This window comes from Panthera leo, chromosome A1 (genome assembly GCF_018350215.1).
Source record: "Panthera leo isolate Ple1 chromosome A1, P.leo_Ple1_pat1.1, whole genome shotgun sequence".
NCBI lineage: Eukaryota > Metazoa > Chordata > Mammalia > Carnivora > Felidae > Panthera > Panthera leo.
Genome location: NC_056679.1, coordinates 3,684,245 through 3,698,576, shown reverse-complemented (window position 1 = coordinate 3,698,576; position 14,332 = coordinate 3,684,245). Strand labels below are relative to the sequence as shown.

General features: G+C 44.4%; 1 pseudogene; it reads right to left on the bottom strand.

The window, feature by feature from the left end:
- Positions 1–3,372: 3,372 nt before the first annotated feature.
- On the bottom strand, positions 3,373–11,830 carry LOC122228802 (annotated as a pseudogene).
- Between the last annotated feature and the right edge of the window lie 2,502 nt (positions 11,831–14,332).

Below are 14,332 nucleotides of genomic sequence, written 5' to 3'. Positions count from 1 at the left end.
TCTTTATCATTTTGTCTCTTTGATGGTTCCCAAATGGTTCTAGAATATGTGAGACAACACATCTATTATGGTGGAATAATGGTGGCCCTAATAGTGCTGAGGCAAGGGCTCTTTGGCTGTGTCACTTTCTTATGAGAACATTAGTCGAGTCTATTTGGGTCCGGAAAAATGAGACAACATTTCAGCTTGAGGAAGTCACATGTTGTTGTTGCCAGACAGGCAGTTTATTATTCTTCTCTGAGCAGAATACCCAAAAGATGCTTTTATTTGTATTTCCAGATGTCTAATCATATCATCATAATGATGGACTATTTTAGAATACAATTACATAGGCGGCATCCTCAAGAATAAATAAAATGATAAGCTCCAGTGAATTATCAGAGTTTATGGGAAAAAAGTTTTTAAAGATACAAAGCAATCTATTTCCAACTTCTTATGAGAAACTGCTCTAAACTTGGGGAAATCATAGTCATTTTTAGAGTTTGCAGGGACATTGAGATCACTTGATCATAAGCCTACACAGAGATAGTTTAGAAAGGAAATTACAAGTACACAGCAGGGGGACCTAATATCCTCCAGAAGTTCAGGGAAGGCATTTTGGAGAAATAAACTGTAACCTGAGTCCTGCAGGATAAGAGAGGAGCAGGGGTGAGAGCAGATGGCTGAGGTTTCCTGGGCAAGGTGAATATTCTGGCAGGTGCGAGAGAAGGCGTTTGTTCAAGAAACAGAAAGATGTCAGGGTCGGCTAATCCTCCACAACTGTGTACCCCTGGGGAAATTATTTAGCTTCAGTAAGCCTCAGGGCCTTCCATTTACAAATTAGCATAATGACAGCAGTGCCTGGCTGGCTCAGTCCTTAAAGCAAGTGACTCCTGATCGCTGAGCTCAGTTTGTGAATTTGAGCCCCACCATGAGCATGGAGCCTACTTTCAAAAACAAAAGACACCTTAAGAAAATTCAAGATACTAATAGTGCCTATATCCTGAAACTGTCGGGATTAATTGGAATTCTATTCGGAAAGGTTTTCATCCCAGGGCCTTGCACGTACCGTTTCACTAAAGAGTAGCTTTGATGTGAAGAAATTGAAAGTTTTTAAGTGAAGAATGACATGATCAGAGTTTCAAAATCAGTCATTCTTCAGGATAGAAATGGATTTCTAGAGAACAGATTAAAAGTGGCGAGATCAATTAGAATAACCTCAGAGCGATCCAGCTGAGAGGTGGTGATGGTGTGGGCCAAGGTAAGAACAACAGGGATAGAGAAGTGGATTAATGAAATCTGAGATATTAGATGTTAGTGCAATATAGGTGGAGTTTGGGGGTAAAGAGAGAGAGCAGTACGGGGTATCTCCCAGTCGTCTAGTTTCCTATGATTGCATGAGAAATGAACATAAATGGCAACTTGAAATAACATCTATGTTTATGTCACAGTTTCCGAATCAGGAGTCGTCAGAGCTTAGCTGGGTCCTCTGCTCAGAGTCTCCCAAGGCTGAGATCAAGTTGGCAGTTGGGGGGCACCTGGGTGGCTCTGTCGGTTGAGCGTCAGACTTCTGCTCGGGTCACCATCTTGCGGTTCTTGAATTGGAGCCCCACGTCGAGCTTACAGTTGTCAGCACGGAGCCCGCTTGGGATCCTCTGTCTCCCCTCTCTGTCTCTCCCCTGCTTGCTCTCTCTCAACAGTTAAACAAACAAACCAACACACAAAAGATGGCGGCTGTGACTGCTGTCTCCTTTAAAGGCTCTAACTGAAAAAGACTTCCCTTCCAAACCCTTTGGAACCTGTCTCCGGTGAGCCGATACTACAGTTCCCTAACTCCATTCATTTAATGTTGGCCGCACCTTTATCATGATCTGCACCATCCGTGGTGCTGCCTCCATGAACTTTGAACTCCAGCCAGCCTCTCAAAGGTGTTCTGTGCTTCAGCGTGCTAACACAAACCCGTCTCGGAGTATCAAGGAAACTGTAATTGATAATCGCATTTTCTTGCCACTTAAATCTACTATTGGGAGTTTTAGAGTCTGCCCCTGGAACAACACATCCTCCAACTATGTCTCCTTTTGAACACTTTAGGCAATTATCACTCCATTTCTGGAATGTGATCTCTTTGTGGTTGGTAACACCCCTGCTTTCCACACGCGGCCGTGAGTGGGAAGGCTGGTCAAGGGACCCCTGGGCGGAGTGAAAAGAGGAGTAGATTCGCCTATGGGAAGAATGTTTGTTCCTCGTCTGGGCAAGCCTGAAGAGCAACCTGGGAAAGTGTGATGTCAGGACGCTAGTTGCATTTTATTCAAAATCAACTGCGAATATTTATTCATAATACTGAACCACCGTGCGTGTGTAAGCCCGTTGTGCTTACTAAAACCAAAGCTCACACGTTGCATTTTATACATAAAAAAGGAAAGGAGGAAAATGAATCAGTTAAATGAAGCGTCTTTAAAAGTGACAAAAAATATAAATGTAGAATTCTACAGTGGCATTTTAGAATTTTTCTCCTCGAGCGAAGAATGTTCTGTTGGAACTCTTGTTCGAATTGGATAAATTGCGTTCCTTGCTGGAATGGAAGGAAGTGGCGACAACCCTAAGCATGACCTCATGAGCCCTCAAATTATAGATGCCAGAGCCCCTCCCTGAAAGGAGTCTGCATGTATGGATTTCCTTGCAGTGCACGCCAACCAGAAAAACTCAGTATTGTTACCTAAGCGAGAAGCCATGTCATAGGTTTAACTCCCTCAGATTTTGGAGTTCATTATGGCAGCTAGTATTAATTGAACATAAATGGAAGTGAGTACCTTCTGGAAATTATCACGAGGGTCATAGCCCACGTCCGTGTAAAGGACACAGTTGACATGGTGGCACCGGAGCCGGTGATGTTCACACCGTTGCCCTGGATGCTGTCCACCCGTCCCTGGTCACAGATGGTGGGGGATCTTTGTTTGAGCTTATGTTGGAGGTGACAATCATGGCCATGGGCATGGTGCTTGTCTTGTGTGTCTCACAGGATGGTTGAGACATACCCTCTGTGTCCAGAAAGGAGCTGGCAGTGAAACACTGGCCTGGGGGTAGCAATAAGTCGTGCTGCCACCTTCAAGCTGGACTTGAGGGTCCTGTGGGAGAGGAGAGTATCAGGGAGCAGGGCACCAGGGCCGACTGATATGGTGGTACCAATGAAAGTGGTCTGGTGCATCTCACAGGGGCGGTGGGCAGGAAGCTAGCTGCTACCTACCCTCAGGCTTGCCCACAACCCCCAGAGGTGGGGGGGGGGGTGTAGGTGGTGCCTGTCTCATGGGTCTCACAGGGTGGGTTGTAGCCCACCGGCATCTCAGTGCCAGGCTACGTGACACCGTCCCGGGCTACATGTTACCCTGCACCAAGTCAGCCGTGGTGACCTGCCATGGGCTGTTGTGTTGTAGGCGAGGCTAGATCGGACACAGGAAGGTCATGCACAGGCTGGACTTGACCTCCCTGGGCACTGTGATTGGAGGCACCTGGGTAGGCTGGGAGATAGGCTGCATGGTGATGGTGGGAATGGTGCACCCACCAAGCCTCATCACCGTGGTCTGTGCAACCAGCACGGTGACACCAGTGGGGGCTGATCACCTGGCTTGAAGGGATGGCAATGGTGCCCAAGGTAGTGATGGGCCAGGGAGGCTCCGGTGCGGTGGCCCGCAGCTCTGCAAGGCTGGTGGGAATGCTGCCTGTCCCTCTGCCGAGGGTTGTGACATCTGGGACGCTTTTTGTGATCAACACGGTGACGGCTGGCTTGATGGTGGAGACGGTGACAGTCGTGACCAGGTGAACATCCCTCAACGGGCACGGAGCAGAGGATAGTGCCTGCCTGGCTGTCCAGTGACCCTCTTTAGCACCACCTGGGTCACTCCGTGCTTCTCATGGCCAGGGCATTTTGAACAGCAGCAGTGATTTCGGTGGGTGCTCCTGTTCCTGAAGTCATCACCTTGGTGATGATGGTGGTGAAAAGGGACTTGATGTCAAGACTGCTGGTCCCGCCTGTGGCTGGTATGGGGATGGTCTCGATGATGGTGTTGTGTTGGGCTTGGCCTGCCGGAATGGCCAGGATGATGGGCTTAGTCCCAGCCCCACCGGCTCTCATGCCACTGATGACGGTGGTGGGCTTGCCATCTGCCGAGGTCCCCAGCTTCAGGACGGTCCCAGCTGACGGGGACCCTTTGATCCGGACTACCAATGTCACTTTGCCCAGATTGCAAGTCAGAGCGCCGCCTCCCGGGATAGAGATGGGGCTTTTCACCAGGGCGGTGGCGTTGATGACCCCACCCACCAGCGTGGTCGCTACCTGGCTTTGCCGGGCCATTATCATAGTCCCTGATGTGTGCACCTAAATGACAGGATGGGTGGACGTGTGGACAGCAGAAGAGATGGACATCCTCACCTGGGCAGCTGCAGGTGTTTGAGTGGCTGGGTTGCTCACCATGACTGGTGAAGAGGCCACTTCAGTAGCCCAGAGAGTGGCGGGGCCAGGTGCCGGGTGTCAGAGCCATGGTTTTGATGATGGTGATGCTTGTGGGGACACTTGGCACTGTGAGTGCCAAGGAAGGAAGGCTTGCTGGCGGCAGCTGTGGTCGCTGGCCATTAGTGCCACCATCTCTCTCATTTTGGGGCTGTTGCTGATCACTGTTTCCTGGGCACTCTGTAGTGAAAACTGCTTTTTTTAAAAATATGAAATTGATTGTCAAATTGGTTTCCATACAACACCCAGTGCTTATCCCAACAGGTGCCCTCCTCCATACCCATCACCCACTTTCTGCTCCCTCCCACCCCCCATCAACCCTCAGTTTATTCTGTTTTTAAGAGTCTCTTATGGTTTGGCTCTCTCCCTCTCTAAATTTTTTTTCCTTCCCCTCCCCCCTGGTCTTCTGTTAAGTTTCTCAGGATGCGCATAAGACTGAAAACATAAGGTATCTGTCTTTCTCTGTATGACGTATTTCAGCATCCTTTCTTAATGAAAACCCTCAAGAAAGTCGGGATAGAAGGAACATACTTAAACATCATAAAAGCCATTTACGAAAAGCCCACAGCTAATATCATCCTCAATGGGGAAAAACTGAGAGCTTTTGCCCTGAGTTCAGGAACACGACAGGGATGTCCACTCTCACTGCTGTTGTTTAACATACTGTTGGAAGTGCTAGCATCAGCAATCAGACAACAAAAGGAAATCAAAGACATCAAAATTGGCAAAGATGAAGTCAAACTTTCACTTTTTGCAGATGACATGATATTATACATGGAAAATCCGATAGACTCCACCAGAAGTCTGCTAGAACTGATATATGAATTCAGCAAAGTCGCAGGATACAAAATCAATGTACAGAAATCAGTTGCATTCGTATACACTAATAATGAAGCAACAGAAAGACAAATAAAGAAACTGATCCCATTCACAATTGCACCAAGAAGCATATAATACCTAGGAATAAACCTAACCAAAGATGTAAAAGATCTCTATGCTGAAAACTATAGAAAGCTTATGAAGGAAACTGAAGAAGACACAAAGAAACGGAAAAACATTCCATGCTCATGGATTGGAAGAATAAATATTGTTAAAATGTCAATAGTACCCAAAGCAGTCTACACATTCAATGCAATCCCAATCAAAATTGCACCAGCATTTTTCTTAAAGCTAGAACAAGCAATCCTAAAATTTGAATGGTACCACAAAAGACCCCAAATAGCCAAAGTAATATTGAAGAAGAAAACCAAAGCAGGAGGCATCACAATCCCAGACTTTAGCTTCTACTACAAAGCTGTAATCATCAAGACAGCATGGTATTGGCACAAAAACAGACACATAGACCAATGGAATAGAATAGAGACTCCAGAATTGGACCCACAAAAGTATGGCCAACTAATCTTTGACAAAGCAGGAAAGAATATCCAATGGAAAAAAGACAGTCTCTTTAGCAAATGGTGCTGGGAGAACTGGACAGCAACATGCAGAAGAATTAAACTAGACCACATTCTTACACCATTCACAAAAACAAACTCAAAATGGATAAAGGGACCTGAATGTGAGACAGGAAACCATCAAAACCCTAGAGGAGAAAGCAGGAAAAAACCTCTCTGACTTCAGCCGCAGTAATTTCTTACTGGACACATCTCCAAAGGCAAGGGAATTAAAAGCAAAAATGAACTATTGGGACCTCATGAAGATAAAAAGCTTCTGCACTGCAAAGGAAACAATCAACAAAACTAAAAGGCAACTGACAGAATGGGAAAAGATATTTGCAAATGACATATTGGGCAAAGGGCTAGTACCCAAAATCTATAAAGAACTCACCAAACTCCACACCCGAAAGGCAAATAATCCAGTGAAGAAATGGGCAGAAAACATGAATAGACACTTCTCTAAAGAAGACATCTGGATGACCAACAGGCGCATGAAACGATGCTCAACGTCACTCATCATCAGGGAAATACAAATGAAAACCACACTGAGATACCATCTCACGCCGGTCAGAGTGGCTAAAATGAACAACTCAGGAGACTATAGATGCTGGCGAGGATGTGGAGGAACGGGAACTCTCTTGCACTGTTGGTGGGAATGCAAACTGGTGCAGCCGCTCTGGAAAACAATGTGGAGGTTCTTCAAAAAATTGAAAATACAACTACCCTATGACCCAGCAATAGCACTGCTAGGAATTGACCCAGGGGATACAGGAGTGCTGATGCATAGGGGCACTTGTACCCCAATGTTTATAGCAGCACTTTCACCAATAGCCAAATTATGGAAAGAGCCTAAATGTCCATCAACTGACAAATGGATAAAGATGTGGCTTATATATACAATGGAATACTATTTGGCAGTGAGAAAGAATGAAATATGGCCTTTTGTAGCGATGTGGATGGAAATGGAGAGTGTTATGCTAAGTGAAAACTGCTTTTAATAAAGGGATGAGAAACTTCTACATTGTTAGATTGAGTGATTAGATGCGATTAGAGATTATTTCCTGTCTTCCAATAGATACACATAGACTTTCCCAGTTCTGTTTGTCAAGAAGGCCACATGCAGGGCTTTACAGAACCATCTGTGTCATAAATCAAGTGTCTGTGTGTGGGTTTATCTGGGGTCTCTCACTTCTGTCTCATTGGTCTGCCTATCTCTGCACCCAGTGCCAGACTCCTTATTTACCATAGTTTAAAAATAAATCTTGATGTCTGTTAGGGCACATCCCTTTTCTTCTCTTTTGGCTACTCTCGGTCCTTCACATTCCCACATAAGTTTTCGAACCAGCTGCCAATTTCATAAAAGAACCTAAAGGGATTTTGAACGATAGTTCATTGAATCTATAAATCAATATGGAGAGAATTCACATCTTTACAATATTGTCTCTTCCAATTTATGACCATGATATATCTTTTATTCTTCTACATCAGTTTTTTCTCTTGATGTTTTATAATTTTCTGTGTAGAAGCTTTCCACATTCAATTAGATTTATTTCACATTATTTAAAATATTTTTTAACATTTATTTATTTTTGAGAGACAGAGAGAGACAGAGCATGAGCAGGGAAGGGGCACAGAGAGAGGGAGACACAGAATCGGAAGCAGGCTCCAGGTTCTGAGCTGTCAGCACAGAGCCTGACGTGGGGCTCGAACCCACGAACTGTGAGATGATGACCTGAGCTGAAATCGGATGCTTAACCCACTGAGCCACCCAGGCGCCCCTATTTCAAATTATTTTTAAAAATTAAAAAAAATTCTTTTGTTTTGGATATTTAGAAAAAAATTAATTTTTAATATTGGTCTTACATAAAATAAACTTACTGAACTCAAATATTCCTTTTAGTAACTATTTATGGATAGTTTTGGATTTTGTGTGCATAATCATATTACCTACATAAGATGATTATATTCGTGCATTTCTTTTTTTTAAGTCTTTTTATTTATTTTGAGAGAGAAAGGGGAATGGTGCAGAGAGAGAGGGAGAGGATCCCAAGCAGGCTCTGAGCTATCAGTGTAGAGCCTGACATGGGGCTGGATCCCATGAACTGCAAGATCATGACCTGAACTGAAATCAAGAGTCAGATGCTTAACTGACTGAGCCACCCAGGCACACTCCTGCATTTCCAATCACTGTATCTGATTTCTTTTTCTTGCTTTACTGCATTGGCTAAGATCTCCAATACAATGGTGAATGGAAGGGGAGATAATGGGCATCCCAGTTTGTTTCCCAACCTCAAATAGAAGTATAAAGCATTCCACCATTGCGTATAATGTTTTCATAGTTATGTTCTTTCAGACGAAAGAAACTTCCTTCTATTTCTAGTTGCTAAGAGCTTTTAACAATCAATGTTGAATTTTTTTCAAATGTTTTTCTGCATAGATTGAGATCCTATGAATTTTATCCTTTATCTTATTCTATTTTATTCCACTTAATTTTCTTCTTTATAAAGTGCATTATTTGATTTTTTTTCCTCCAAGGAGAAGCCAACTTTGTGTTTCTAAAGTAAGGTCAGCTTGGTCACTCATATTACCCTTTATGTATAAATGGGTTCGGTTTGCAGATACTTTAAGAGTTTGGCATGTATGTTCATATAGGAGATCAGCCTAGTTTTTAATATTATAGTGTCCTGTTCCACTTTTGCAGCCAAGGTTTTGCAGCTTTCATAAAACGAGCTAGAATGGGTATGTTCCCTGCCTAGCCTCTGAAAGGATCTGTACAGAATTGGCCCTAATGTCTCCCTAAATGTACATCATTGCTGGAGTGTTCTGGACTGCTCTGACATCAATGGGCACTCTACCCCGGCATACTTGGAAGATCAAAGATTTCAGTAAAGGGGCCTTATTTACAGGAAATGGAACCCACTCTTGCTGCACCTGTGCCACTAGAAAACGGATCCTTGGCTAATTGAATTATATTGTTGTCTTCCTCTTAAAAGAAGCGTAAATTTATTGGATGCTTACTTTAAGTCAGGCCCTCTAAGAATTTTACCTCTACTATCTCACTTAATCCCTTAAGAAAACTAAAAGAGCCTGTGGTTTGCTGATGAGGAGGCCGAGGCACAGAGAGGCCAGAAAACTCCACGCAGGACAGAGCTGGGGAGCGGCGGAGGCAGGTTTCCTGGAATCAGAGCCTACACCCCTCATCGCTGGCTGATGCACCTTGCTTTGGCTTAGACTGTTGCTTTTTTTCTTCTCTATTGAATTGACTCCTCTGCTCACTTATTTCCCATTTTTCTAAATACTGTATCTAACACATGCCTTCCCAGTCAAATTTGCCTTGATTAATGCTTTGCCCAAATTCTGTGTTTCAATGTATGGTATTTTATTTCCACTCACTGCTGAATAGTTGTTAATTTTAATGTTGAGTTTTCCTCTGTCTTGAGCTATTTAGAAGAATGGTTTGACATTTTTTTTCCATGGAAAGTCTCTTTGGGGCTAGCCTTTGGTTGTGTACTGCCTAGTTTTGTAACATTGTAATCAGAACTTGGCTGTGTAATTTCTGCCTTGAGCACTTTTTCCTTTAGAATTTTTTAGTAACCTAACATCTGGCTAATCATTGCAAGTGTCCTGTGGTGTTTGAAAAGAATGTATTTTCTATTTGTTTGTTACACGACTCTCTCTACATATCTATCGCAGCAAGCTGAATATTCGTGATATTCGAATTCTTAATACTGTCATTTTTTCCCCCAGGTTATTTGCCATTTTCTGAGAGGGATTTTTCCTTCTCCCTCCTCGGATCTAGTTTGCCAGCCTCTCTTTGTATGTTTAAAAATATTTGCTGTCTATATTTCAATGCTATGTTTAGTCCTTAATGTTTTTTTGACGTCTTGATGAAGTGTGCCTTTTATCAATATGAAACACTTGTCCTCTTCACGCTCAATATGTGACCTTTCTTCAATTTTGTCAAATATTCATTTTTAGGAAAGCCTGTCTGTTGACTGCTCCTCTCAGCCTGGATTTCCAGTGGGGCTTTATCTCACAGAGGTCTTCCAGAACCTGTTAGGACATAAATCCTTTTCTAAAACCTTTCTCAGGCTCCTGCGGGGAAAGCAGGGGCATAGATCTGCAATCCCTCAAGGGTTGTGTTTTCTTTCCCTTTTTTTCTCTTTGTTTTTTCCACCCTGCCTATATTATGTTTTGCTAGGTATTAACTTCCAAATGTGGACAGGTCTGTTCAGGCGAAGCCTGCACGGCTACATTCCACGGACCCTTGGGCGACTTACCGGAACCTTCTCTTTCCTTCTGTTTCTTGTTGGCACCTCCTGGTGCACAGCCCCGGTTTTCTTCTCTTGCCTCAAAGGAGTAATAATGGGAATTATTTGACTAGAAAGGGATAATAATAGAAATGATTATTCCTCCAGTAATGTTTCATACAACCCTCTATTCTAGCGCCCATAGTCTGTGCATTATTTTTTAACAGTGTCATCCATTAAATTAGAAGTCCTTAGTCACAGGAACCGGGCCGAACCACCTTTATGGTCCTTTACGAGTAGCGTGATGCCCGGCACACAGGCACTCAATAAATGGGACAGGTGAGGCACGTGTAGATAGATGAATGGGTTCGTAAGCACCCAACATAGAAGGCCGCGGGAGACGTAAATATAATGAACCAGGCATCCTTGCTCCTGCCCTCAGCCTCTCAAATCTGTTCTTCACATAACGACCAGGAAGATTCTTCTAAAACTTAAGTCTGATCTTACCACCTCTCTGTTCAACATCTGGTTTCAGGGACTCCCTATCTCACTCCAGGCGAAAGCTAGTGCATCCCTAAGGAATGCTTAACTGAACTAAATTAAAGCTTAGAACCAGCGTGGAATCATGGGAAGACAGTAACAATGGTCTGATTCCCTTTCAAAAATTCTGTAATTTTGTCATCTACACTTACAAACTTGAGCGTCTGTTAATATTTTAAATGCCTCTGACATTTTGACGCTATAGGACGGTATTTTGACCTTGTCCCGTGGTGCCCAACACAACGTGTTCTCATCTCCGTCCACTCCTTCCACAGCCCGCCCCGGCTATGCTGGGCTCCCTGATTTGCCTTGAGCAACCCGAGCAGACTGCAACCAACACGATTCTGCATTTGCTCGCCCTCTGCCCGGCGCGTACTCTTCCCGCCCGAGAGCCACATGGCTTGCTCTCTCGCCCTGTCCTAACCGCTGCTGGAATGTCACCTTTCCTGAGAATCCTATCCCAACACAGTGCACCCGTGTCTCTCTGACCCCGTTGATTTCCTTACACTCTGTGGCAACGCCCGACTCAGTAGGTACATGGTTGTTTATTTCCTCCTCCTGGAACGTGAGCTGCACGACAAAAAAAGACACCCATCTGGTTTTTCACTGCTGCATCCCAAGGGCTTAGTGAATGGTAGATGTAATTTTTGAATGAACCAATACAAGTATTTGCTTGGTTTTGGTGGCTACTGCTATATTGGCCATAGTCACGCGTACTGCGATCGTAGCCATACCCATGTCAGGAAGGAGCTGGGACACTGGTCGCTGGGTGTCAATACCGCTGGGGAGAATTCGGACTTGCAGCCATGGCAGGGCAGGCTGGCAGCGACGTGCCCTTACCCGCACTCCCCATGAGCCATGGGCTTGGTCGTCCGTGGACAAGCGAGGACCGTGGGCTTGAAACACAGACCCGAGAGAAGGATGCTGCGAAGCGTGCAGTCTCCGGTTTCGTGGCAAAAAGGTGTTAGGGGAGCACGACCGACCTCGAATATGGTGTCCGCCCCATGTCCACTTCTCGCATTCACGTTGCCATGGGCAGTAAAGCACGTGAAAAGTTTTACTTGCGTTTCGTTCAAATGTAAGTCTGCTATTTCACAGGCCAGGACTTTGGTGACATGCATGCAGGGGTCCCCACCTCAGCTTGCAACCCCAGTATGGCCCCTGATGATTCCCAGTATAATTAAGGGAGTGAATTAAAGGATACGCATCGGGCATCCTCAATAAATGCTTAATTGGACTAGGTTAAAGCTTAGAGCCAAGTGTGGAATCATGGGAAGACAAGAAAAATGGTCTCATTCTGGCTGAAAAATCCTGTAGTTTTGTCTTCTACCCTTACAAACGTGAGCATCTGTTAATATTTTAAATATCTATGATATTTTGACTCTGTCGGATGGTATTTTGACACGTAGGCTGAATTTTCTAATGGACTAGTAATCGATAAGAAAACTGGAATTAAATGATCAGTGAGGTAATAGAGAGCAAGTTGATCTTAAATCTCGTCCTGTATCTCACATTTGTTGAGAATTTACAGGATACCCGGGGACCACAAGAGTGTGCTTAATTAAGAGTATTAATTAATAATGATTTGATTAATTATTAACGAGGGGACTAAGGGTGTTCTTATTAACTCGGTGGAGTTGGTAATACTGCAGCAACCCTGAAAGTTACATGGTAATATTGTCTCCATTTCACCTTGAGGACAGAGAGTCAGAAAAAGGTTTGGCCAAGGGAGGAGCTGGAATGGCATCGTAAGTAACTGCAGCACAGAATCTGTTCTACCCTGGGGTTTCTCTTGCAATCGGTAGGCTGGCGGCCTCGAGAAGAGCTGAATTCCATCATGCTTAACAGGCTTGAGAAAAAACGCAAAGGAACCCGTTGATTCAGGTTGTGAAAACGTTCTCAGGGTCTGGAGCTAACGGCGACTGGGAAGAATTCCAGAGATGGTGAGGAAAATGCAGGGAAGGCACAAATCTCTCAGAGCGCCTTTGAAAGGATGACCATGAATTGATGTCTGTCCCTGAGTAATAATTTGATCCTTCAAGGGAGGCGACCGTATATACGAAACCATGATAAAGCCACATCTTTCTTGTTTTCCTGAAGTCGGTATAAACCAAAGTATTTTTCTTGTACATATTCTACTAAAAGTCTGTAATTAATCTTCAAAGTTGACTGTTGCAAAGAGTTTTAATTAGTCAGCATGCATGGTACGAATGTATCAGATTAATACCGGTGCAGCAGAGTCCCGCCTGGCCCTTGGGGAAAGGGTGAGATGTGGTTTGACCCAAACCACAGGAGAAATTGAGATGGAGAGGTTTACTGCTCACAGGTGCTGCAGGAAGTAGCCGGAGCCACCCAGGAAAGGTCAAGGCTGGTTCCAACAGAGAGAGAGAGGCAGAGTGTGAGTGGGGGAGGAGCAGAGAGAGAAGGAGACCCAGAATCCGAAGCAGGCTCCAGGCTCTGAGCTGTCGACACAGAGCCCGACGCGGGGCCCGAACTCACGAACCACGAGATCATGCCCTGAGCTGAAGTTGAGCATTTAACTTGGAGCCACCCAGGTGCCCCAAGAGTCCTAGCTCTTAAAAAATCTTACACTTCGAAAAGATACTTGCCTCATTTCTTAGTTACTATTTATGCGTTTGGCTACTGTTACCTTTTGTAGCTTCTCCCAGGGACGTGTTTGGTATTTGTCATTACAGATGCCCCACTTGTCACTTACTTGTCGATTGTAATTGTGTTTATGAATGCAGTAGGCGCCCCATCTCAGTTGTGAATTGTTTTCCCGGAACTTAGTACCATGGTTAGAAAGGATGGTGATCAAGGTGTGTTTGTCAAAGTAAATAAATAAATAAAAGACTCATAGGCAATATCTTTGTTGTTAACTCTGACCTACGTACTATTATTGTCTATTACTGTCTGCTATTGTCTATTATTACCTTGCTATTATTATCTATCTGTTGGCAGTATCTAATAAACCCCTTCACGACCCTTTATACAGTTCTTAGCACCAGCGAAAGAGAGTTTCAGGCACACAGCACCGAATGGTGAGTCCACAGTGTATGAAGCAGGCCTTGCTCACCACAAATATCGTGACCGTTTGTCACCATACAACACTGTGAAAACACCGCTGACCACGTTCTCTGTGCGGTGCCTTCCAGCCCGGCGACGGATTCATTTCGTAACTGTACCTCCTGCTCCCCTTTGCCCATTTTGCCCATCCCCCCCACCCCCTCCCCTCTGGCAGCCATGGGTCTGTTGTCTGTCATTTATAGGTCTGATTCATTCTTTACAGTAAGACTGAGGAAGGTGAATTGTTTGCGCAGGTTGAGTGCCTTGCTCAAGGTCGGGCAATGAATTTATGATGAGTCGGGATATGGACTGACACCTCTTAACCTCATGCTTTCAAACACACCAGAAGATCTTGAAATAATTCTTCCCGTGGTCTTAAATGTCACTGATGGGAGATAGCTGTATGACACTGATTTTTTTTTTTTTTTTTTAGTTTTTATTTAAATTCCAGTGAGTTAACATAGAGGGTAGTATTTGTTTCAGGGATACAGTTTAGTGATACAGCACTTCTTACAACACTCAGTGACACTGAACTTTAATGTGCAGTCTGTGGCTTG